At 33.9% G+C, this 8,506-nt stretch overlaps 1 long non-coding RNA gene across 1 annotated transcript; it reads left to right on the forward strand.

The window, feature by feature from the left end:
- The first annotated feature begins 6 nt into the window (after positions 1-6).
- On the forward strand, positions 7-3,759 carry LOC111381888. The gene is made up of 2 exons (XR_002700424.1): positions 7-2,613; positions 3,353-3,759. It is a non-coding gene; the product is annotated as an uncharacterized LOC111381888 (long non-coding RNA).
- Positions 3,760-8,506: the final 4,747 nt, after the last annotated feature.

The raw sequence follows: 8,506 nt of genomic DNA on the forward strand, positions 1-8,506 counted from the left end.
GGATCCATTGTAGTCATTCACATGGTATACATTCAATGTGGGATTTTGATTTGAGACTTTGTACACATAATATTTATTTTATGGGGTATTTCGGGATTATTTTACGTGCTACTGTTTTGTTCTCTCTCCTCCTCTTTAGGGAAGTTTTAGTTTCTGCCCGTGGATGTAGGCTAAGGCCCATACCACATAAACCACTTGTGTTTGTTCTCTCTGTGTTGCCTAAAATCTCGATTTGCTACTTCTGCATAACAGAAACAACTGTTACAAAATACAGTGAGAACATTCAGAACTAAACATATGCTGGTCATCACTGATGAGCTCTGTTTTGAATCAAAGAAATCCACATATTTCTTTATGGTGATGCATCTTTGACTGTGAGGTGTCAGTACCTTATTTCTTCTTTTTTAACTCGACGGTTCTCGCATATCCTACTGTCTTCCACACTTGAAACCCTCCACCGGAGATACTTTTCTTAATAAAATTCTCTTTGGAGCTCAGTTTCATCTCTGATTAAACCGGTAACAATTTGTTTCATATCGAATAGTTTGTGAGGATATTTAACGGTTTTTGCTCTTTATTTGCTATTCGGTTATAAGTTATTTATTCATGTTTTTTCGTAACTTTTTTGGTTCGTGATTGCAAGAAGTTCTAAGTATTTTTTATTTCTTTGGATTGTATATGAAATATTGGTTTTGAAATTCTACTTCTCCTCAATTATCGTATTTGATGTTTACTTGTTTCCAAGAGTAACATATTTCTGTTTGGTAGATGAGCATTAAGGGTTGAACAGGAAAAAAGAAAGACACTAATCTTATTCCTAATTCTTTTTTATTTTTCTATTTGTTCCCTAGAAATATTAGTCTTCATATTTCTGTATGTTTTCTGAAACGGAAAACGTGTCCTGAACATGGAGAGGCAATGCCTAATAGTTATTTAAGTTTTTAGATTTTGATATTGTTTTGTTCTTAGTTTCTCTCTTTAATGTTCCTTTTATATTTATTCAGTACTTTCAATTGTTAAAATGTTGTTTATTTCTGAGAAGGCTGTGATGTTTCTGGTTATGGGAAAGCCGGTGTGCTTGATTTTTCATTCCAGTGTCATATTTTGTGCTTTCTATCAGAATATTTTATATGAGGTAAGCTCTCTTGCTTGCCCAACAGAATTTTTTGTCTTTTTCCTTGTCATCCCTAATGTTCATTATCAAACAGAAAATTCTTCATATAGCATGTAATATGAACATCAAATATAAGAACAATGGAGAAGTGGGGTTTCAAAATGAATATTTCACTTACAGTTTGAGAGAATATTACCTGATAAACCAAGATCTAAAAGGGAAGTTTGTTAAAAAGGGCATTTCAGGTTAGGGTTTGAAGAAGTGAGATGGAGCCTCCATTTGGCAAAACTTATAAACAATAATTGGTCAAACTTCATTTTCAATCAAACATTTCAATGACCCACAAGTGCCATCCAATTATCTGTCGCTCATCTTCTATCTATGTAGAAATTAAAAACCATTCATAAATTCTTCCTAAACGGAGGTAGAAATTGTAAGAGAGTCCATTGAGTGAAAAAAAGAGGATGAAATAATAACCAAGTTCATATCCTTTATTTGGCCTTTATTTTTGAAAGATGATCATTATGCTATTAGTTTAAATTATTATAAAGAGAAACTGAACCTTTTGATAGGCGGAGAACCAAATTTATCTACTCTGCAAGTCATTCAGTCTGTTGCCCCCTCCCCTCCACTTGTGTATTTCTCTTCTGGGGATTTTCAGCTGTCGACAATATTATTTAGCTAGAAGTAGTCATCTAATGTAACTCTTTCTTCCCATTCTAGGCACATTTTTAAGAGTGGTTGTAAGGCTTTATCCTGGTCCATTTTGTGTTTACACCTGTGAATAGGTTTTTGCTGTTGCTGTTTGTCTTTGAGTATTGCCATTTTATCCCTATCCTCATGTGGCATTATAAGACCAATTGAGAGTGTCTAGTTGGTCCTTTTATGTGACCCTACCATCACATGGGGATGAGACTAATAGCATAATTTTTCTCTCTGTTGTTGGGTTTTCATTTAATGTTTAGGTTTCTTAGCAATGGTAACTACTGATAGGGTCAAGGTCGTCTTCTACAGTTGTGGATTGATGTACAGGTTTGAATCCCCCCACTCTTCTTCATATCCATACAGATAAATAAGGGAAAAAGCAATCTTGCTCCAAATTTTGTTACATCTTAATCAGCTACTTCTCATTGCTGTATTTTGTTCTGTGTGAGGATTGTTTTATTGTTGGGAGACTTTTTTTTTAACAAATGGTGGGAGAGGGAACTTGCATATAGGACGGTGAGAACTATATACTCGAAAGTGCGGCATGTATTAAGGTGGTCACTTTTTCGGAAAAGATCATGAGTCTGATGATTTAGCCCCCTGTTTAGCTAAAAATCAGTTTTTAAGTAGATTTTGATGAAAACTGATGAAATATGTTGTTGAAAAGTTGATAAAGTTGTAGATTCTATGCGGGGTTGAAAATGAAGCATGAAGAAAAATGAGTTTTAGAAAATGGGGGTCAAACATGGAGTTAATACAATTGGATGGTCATATAATGCTCTGCCATTGAGATGGTAACGTCTAACTCAAGTGTATCAAAAATTGTGTGTTAAATTTTTTTGCAGTTGCATCTCTGTGCAGCATAGTTTTTTTTATTAAGACTGTTGATTGCTTTCTATGGACACTTGCAGGAATAATATACGAATGGGATTGGATAATATTAAATAAGAAAAATGAAAATGAAATATTGTTTGTAATGCTATCCAGCAGTGTCGACTATTGCTTATTGAACATGCCGAATAATGTATTGTTTGCGATGATTTTTAATATTTCATTTGTTTCACTCCTTGGAATGAGAATTTTGAAAAAAAAAAAATGCACCTAACTTGCAATGCAGCTTCCAACCTTTACAATTCCCTTCTTCTCGGAGGGAGCTTATATAATAATTTACTCGCACAAAAAAAAAAAAAAAAAAAAAAAAAAAAAAATGCACCTAACTTGCAATGCAGCTTCCAACCTTTACAATTCCCTTCTTCTCGGAGGGAGCTTATATAATAATTTACTCGCACAAAAAAAAAAAAAAATGCACCTAACTTGCAATGCAGCTTCCAACCTTTACAATTCCCTTCTTCTCGGAGGGAGCTTATATAATAATTTACTCGCACAAAAAAAAAAAAAAAAAAAAAAAAAAAAAAAAATTCTGGAAATATTTACTTCTTAAATTCATATTGAGGTATTGAATTATGGTATTAATTTGAAATATGCCTAAAGGGTATCTTCTCTCTTACTCTGATCGATGCTGTTACTGTGCAGGTGGAGAGCGACTCGAAAACTTGGATGAGTGTTGAAACATCCATCACAGATGTAGAGTGTTGGGGATTATTGATGTATGTGTGACCATCACAATGCTGGAAAATAAGTGTAGATTATTTCATAATTTTGTATGGTTATGAAGATGCAAGGATTGACAATCTTATAGAAACCCCTCTAATCATGCTTAGAATCAAACAAGCATCAATAGACTAGAAGAACGAAGGGATTTAGAGCTTTTTATTGATCAGGTGACAATCGGATTTGAAGTGGGGAAAAAGGATTTGTAGTTCCCTGCTTGACTACCTCGGTCACGCTGCCAAAATGGATATGATAATTTTTCCGGATTATGAAATTTTTGTTGTACCGAGTCCTATTTTTCTAAAAGAAACATCATTTTCCATTCCATTGATTATATAATATATGAAAATTCAAAATGCAAAAAAATTATTTGATTTTTCTATTGGTTGAAAACTTGAGTTGAAGATTACAAGTTCCTTCGGATTTCAATTTTTTTTCGGCATTATCACTTTAAGGTATTAGTATTCGGACAATTCTACATCATTTCATAGAATGTGGTAAGTTTAGCTTGACGAGAAGGAAAAAAATCAACTCACTCAACCCTTGTTTGAGTCTCATTCTTAAAAAAAAAAATTTGTATTTTTAAACATTATTTTGACATTATTTCAACCACACATTTTTCAATAAAATAATATTATACGCAAATTCAAAAATTTTTCTTATTTTTTAAACATAAATTTTTCATCAATACACTATTTAAAAATGTATTTTTTCCCTCAAAATGGTGCTCAAACAAGGGCTCAAACTTAATTGGTTCTAAAAAAGACAAAATTATATTATTTAAAGATTGAGTAATAGTTTTTTAACGTAAGACAAAATGGAACCTTAGATAAAGTCCCGACACTAACAATAAATACATTCCTACGTCGAGTTCTCTATTGTTTTTACTTATTTATGCACCAATCACTGCTTTATTCTTAAAAAAAGGAACGTTCACGTAGAGAGGGTGCTACTGTTGTTGTCGACGAGAGTGCATTGCTGGACTTGGAGGGATTGTAATAAATGAGATTAATGACGCGATATGAAATAAGGAAGATTGCAACGAGAAACAAGATTTAAAAGTGAAGAAATTAATAAAGAGAGTTAATTGAAGAGATACGACGTTTTATTAATCGATAATATAGAAAGAAATATAGTAATTCATCAATTCTTGCTTGAACAAAACTGAAAGAGAAAACCACTATTTATAGGTACACGACATAGCATAAAGATAAAAATAATGAGAAATAAGGAAAAAATATATTTCCATAAAAATCACATGAAATATAAGGAAACAATTTTTCTCACATGAAAATAAAAAACCAATCCATTTCCCCAAAAAAGAAAAAAAAGGAAGAAGAAGAAAAAAAAAAAACCCTACCCAAATTGGGGTCACAAACGCAACAATCTCCACTTTGACCCAAATTCTGGTGTAACGAATGAAACTCCAAGATTTCAAATTGTTTGCATCGAAATAGCCAATCTCCTTAACACAGTAATCAAAACTCTCCAAGCTAAACTGTTGTCCTCTACAAGGCGTCCACAAGCGACACCTGAACCTAAATCCTGGGTTCCCAAAATTCCACCAAGGAATTACTGTTGACCAAATATAGTCGAACACACCCTGCAGTAGAAACCATACCATATGTTGGATTAGAAGGCCCCTTACTAGAATTGTCGCCTTCAACGTCCCTAAAAGCAACCCAAACATTATTGACACCATGGTACCTTCGCTCCATGAGTCCAATCCTAACAAATGAATACTATGTATCCGTTGATATTGGTGGCAAAGTGGAATCACCAATACTCCCCTGAGCAATGTTCTGAACCAACTCAGAGCCCATAACAAGAGGTACTGTACAAAACTAAATATTTACCATGGTATTGAACTTGTCCCGATGTCTCTTAACTAGTTTTGCGTTCCCTGCAAGATGTATAATTGAGACTTCTTCCATCCTTTCGATACAACCCGAACACCCATTCGGACCTTCAAAACTTCACTTCCACCAGAGAATTTATACCTTTTTGCATCCAAAATACTAAGTGAGATGAGATTCCTTTTCAAGTTTAGAACATGGCGAACCTGAAAAAATTGTTTTGATTGTTCCATCCTGCAGCCTGAATTTGACTCGATCGATCCAACAATACGACAAGATTGTTTGTTTCCCATTACAACTCTACCTTCCTGAATAGCTTCATATGTTTGAAAGAAATTTCGATTGGAACACATGATGTAAACATGCTAAATCGAGAATTCACTCATCATCAGGCTTAGATTTCAAGTCAGATACCATTGTCAACATCACATCTCCACCGTCTGAAAAATCCTCAACTACATTTGTTTTGTCTGAAGTCAAAGATTGCGCTCCATGATTTGCAGCTAAATCACCTTAAGCCTGCAACTTATCACAATCCTTCTGAATATGTCCCTTACGTCTACAGTAGAAGCAAAACAAATTGCTGTTATTCTTCGATCTGTCCCTCCATCGACCACCATGAGATACACGAGATTCTTCATCCCTTGATGTAGCTCCGACCAAATGCTTCAATCGATGTAGCTCCAACCAAATGCTTCAACGTCTCCTTTGAGTGAAAAGCATCATAGACGTCGTCTATAGTCAAAGTATTTCGACTATACAAAATGGTATCCCGAAACGATGTATAAGAGCTAGGCAGCTAACATAACATGATCAAGGCAATATCCTCTTCATCGTATTTAACCTCTAACGTCTCCAAATCTGCGATAATTTCCTTGAACACGGCAATATGGTCTTACAACGACCATCCTTCCACCATGTGATGAGAATATAGCTTCTGCTTTAGAGCCAGTTTACTAGTAAGATTCTTAGTCATACATAACTGCTCCAGTTCCACCCACAGAGCAGCTGCTATTTTCTCCTTCAAGACATCCTGCAGAATGTTGTTGGATAGATGAAGATGAATCAATGATAAAGCCTTTCGATCCCTTCGTTGTTTATCCTCCATTGTCCAATTAGCTGGCATCTTCTCAAAACTCAGCAACACATCATCCAAATCCAATTGCGCAAAAATAACTCTCATCTTTACTTACCACAAAGAAAACCTTGTATTGCGATCTAATTGAGGAATATCATACTTCAAAGCAGCCATCTCTGAAAAACCTCAACCAATCAATAACAAGAACCAGGCTTTAATACCACTTGTTGGAGCCGGATGGATTGTAATAAATGAGGTTAATGATGCAGTATGAAGTAATGAAGATCGCAACGGGAAACAAGATTTAAAATTGAAGAAATTAATAAAGAGAGTTAATCGCATAGGCATGACATTTTATTAATTGACAATAAGGAGATAAATACAAGAACTCAGCAATTCTTGCTTAAACAAAATTGAAAGAGAATACCACTTTTTATAGTTACATTACATAGCATAAAGTTGAAAATAATGTGAAATAAGGAAATAATATGTTTCCATAAAAATCACCTGAAATATAAGGAAACAATTTTTTCCACTTGAAAATAAAGAAACAATTTATTTCGAAAAAAAAAATCCACCCTAATTTGGATCACAAACCTAACAATTTTGGTAACAACACAGTTGCAAATTTCCACTAGCTTTGGTTGGATCCATTTCTTGCCATGGTTGTAGCCGGTTTTTTCAAGATTTTCAACATATTGATTTTGATATATTTTTCTCTCTCCCATTTTCATTTTTCTTTGGGATTTTGGTTTTGCTTTGGGAAAAAACTTCGATCACGAGATATGGTGGCGACGCATATTTGGCAGTGGTGATGGCGATGATTGTTCTGGTGCAAGCAACAATGATGGAGCATATGTGATTCATATGATTTCGAGTCGGGGTGGTATAATTTTAGATATGGTGATGGTACTTTAAGTGGATATTCTTAGACAGTGATGGTAGTGGTAGGTGGCGTTATGGTGGCTATGGAGTAGATATGGTGTTTATAAACGTAATGGTGAAGGTGGCAGTGCAGATTGGTGATGGTACTCTTTGTGGTTTGTGACAGTGGTGAATGGGGTGGCATTTATGGTGGTGATGTTGCTTTTACATAGTTTTTGATGGTGGTACAAATTTGAAGGAAGTGGTGGAGATCAGCCTCAATGGTGATAGTGGCATTGAATACAGGTTGTGACGTTTTAACGTGGTATGTTACAAATGGTGGTGACAATGGTGATTACAGTGGTAGCGTAACACAATATGTTATATGTACTAGTAGTGATTATAGTAGTGGTATAACAGTGAATATTACAAGTGTCAAAGACAACGACATGCGGAAATCGGGAACCGACATAACAATGTTATTAATAAAAGACTATAACACACTGTGTTACAAAATATAATGTAAAAGCAATAAAAAAACAATATAATAAGAAAAACTATATTGCTTGAAAAAAAAGGGGTAAGCATATTGAGTAGGGTTCGACAAAACTCTCGAATTGAATTGAACTGAATCGAGTGGTTCTTTTTAAGTTAAATACCCGAATGGGTGTTAAAATCTAGAATCGACGGGTTCTAATCGATTCTCGATTCTAAATCAAGAACTAATGAATTGAGTTTTCCTATTTTTTAATTTAAATAAACTAAATTATTTTAATTTTTTTTCTGTTTCATTTGCCAACTAATTAATTGAGCCAAAATATCATTTTCTTGTTTCAGCCCAAACTCAACTTTATAATTCAAATTTCAAAGAATCAAAATTTAGTGACCTAAAATTTTCTCAATCATTCTGCCATTTCTTAGATAAGTGAAGCTCAGCGGTTGTGCCTTTCTTCATCTTACCCTTTTCTACCTTATTTATTGAATTTCCTTCACTTTGATCAAGGTAATTTGTATAAATTTGTTAACGGATCATATTAGAAAAATTGTTATTCATATATTTTTAAATTGAACTACGTTATCTTGTAACTGTGAATATAGAGTTGTAAGGGTTAAGATTGAACATGTTAGTAGTTGAATTAATGCAGTATTATTATAAATGTTAACAAATTTAATCATGGCACAAAATCAAATTGAACCGAACGGAATCTAGTTGGTACGATTCCATAATTAAATTTAAATCCGATTATTTCAATTACTAAATACAATATTTTAGTATGC

Source organism: Olea europaea, unplaced genomic scaffold, assembly GCF_002742605.1.
Source record: "Olea europaea var. sylvestris unplaced genomic scaffold, O_europaea_v1 scaffold239, whole genome shotgun sequence".
Classification (NCBI taxonomy): Eukaryota; Viridiplantae; Streptophyta; class Magnoliopsida; order Lamiales; family Oleaceae; genus Olea; species Olea europaea.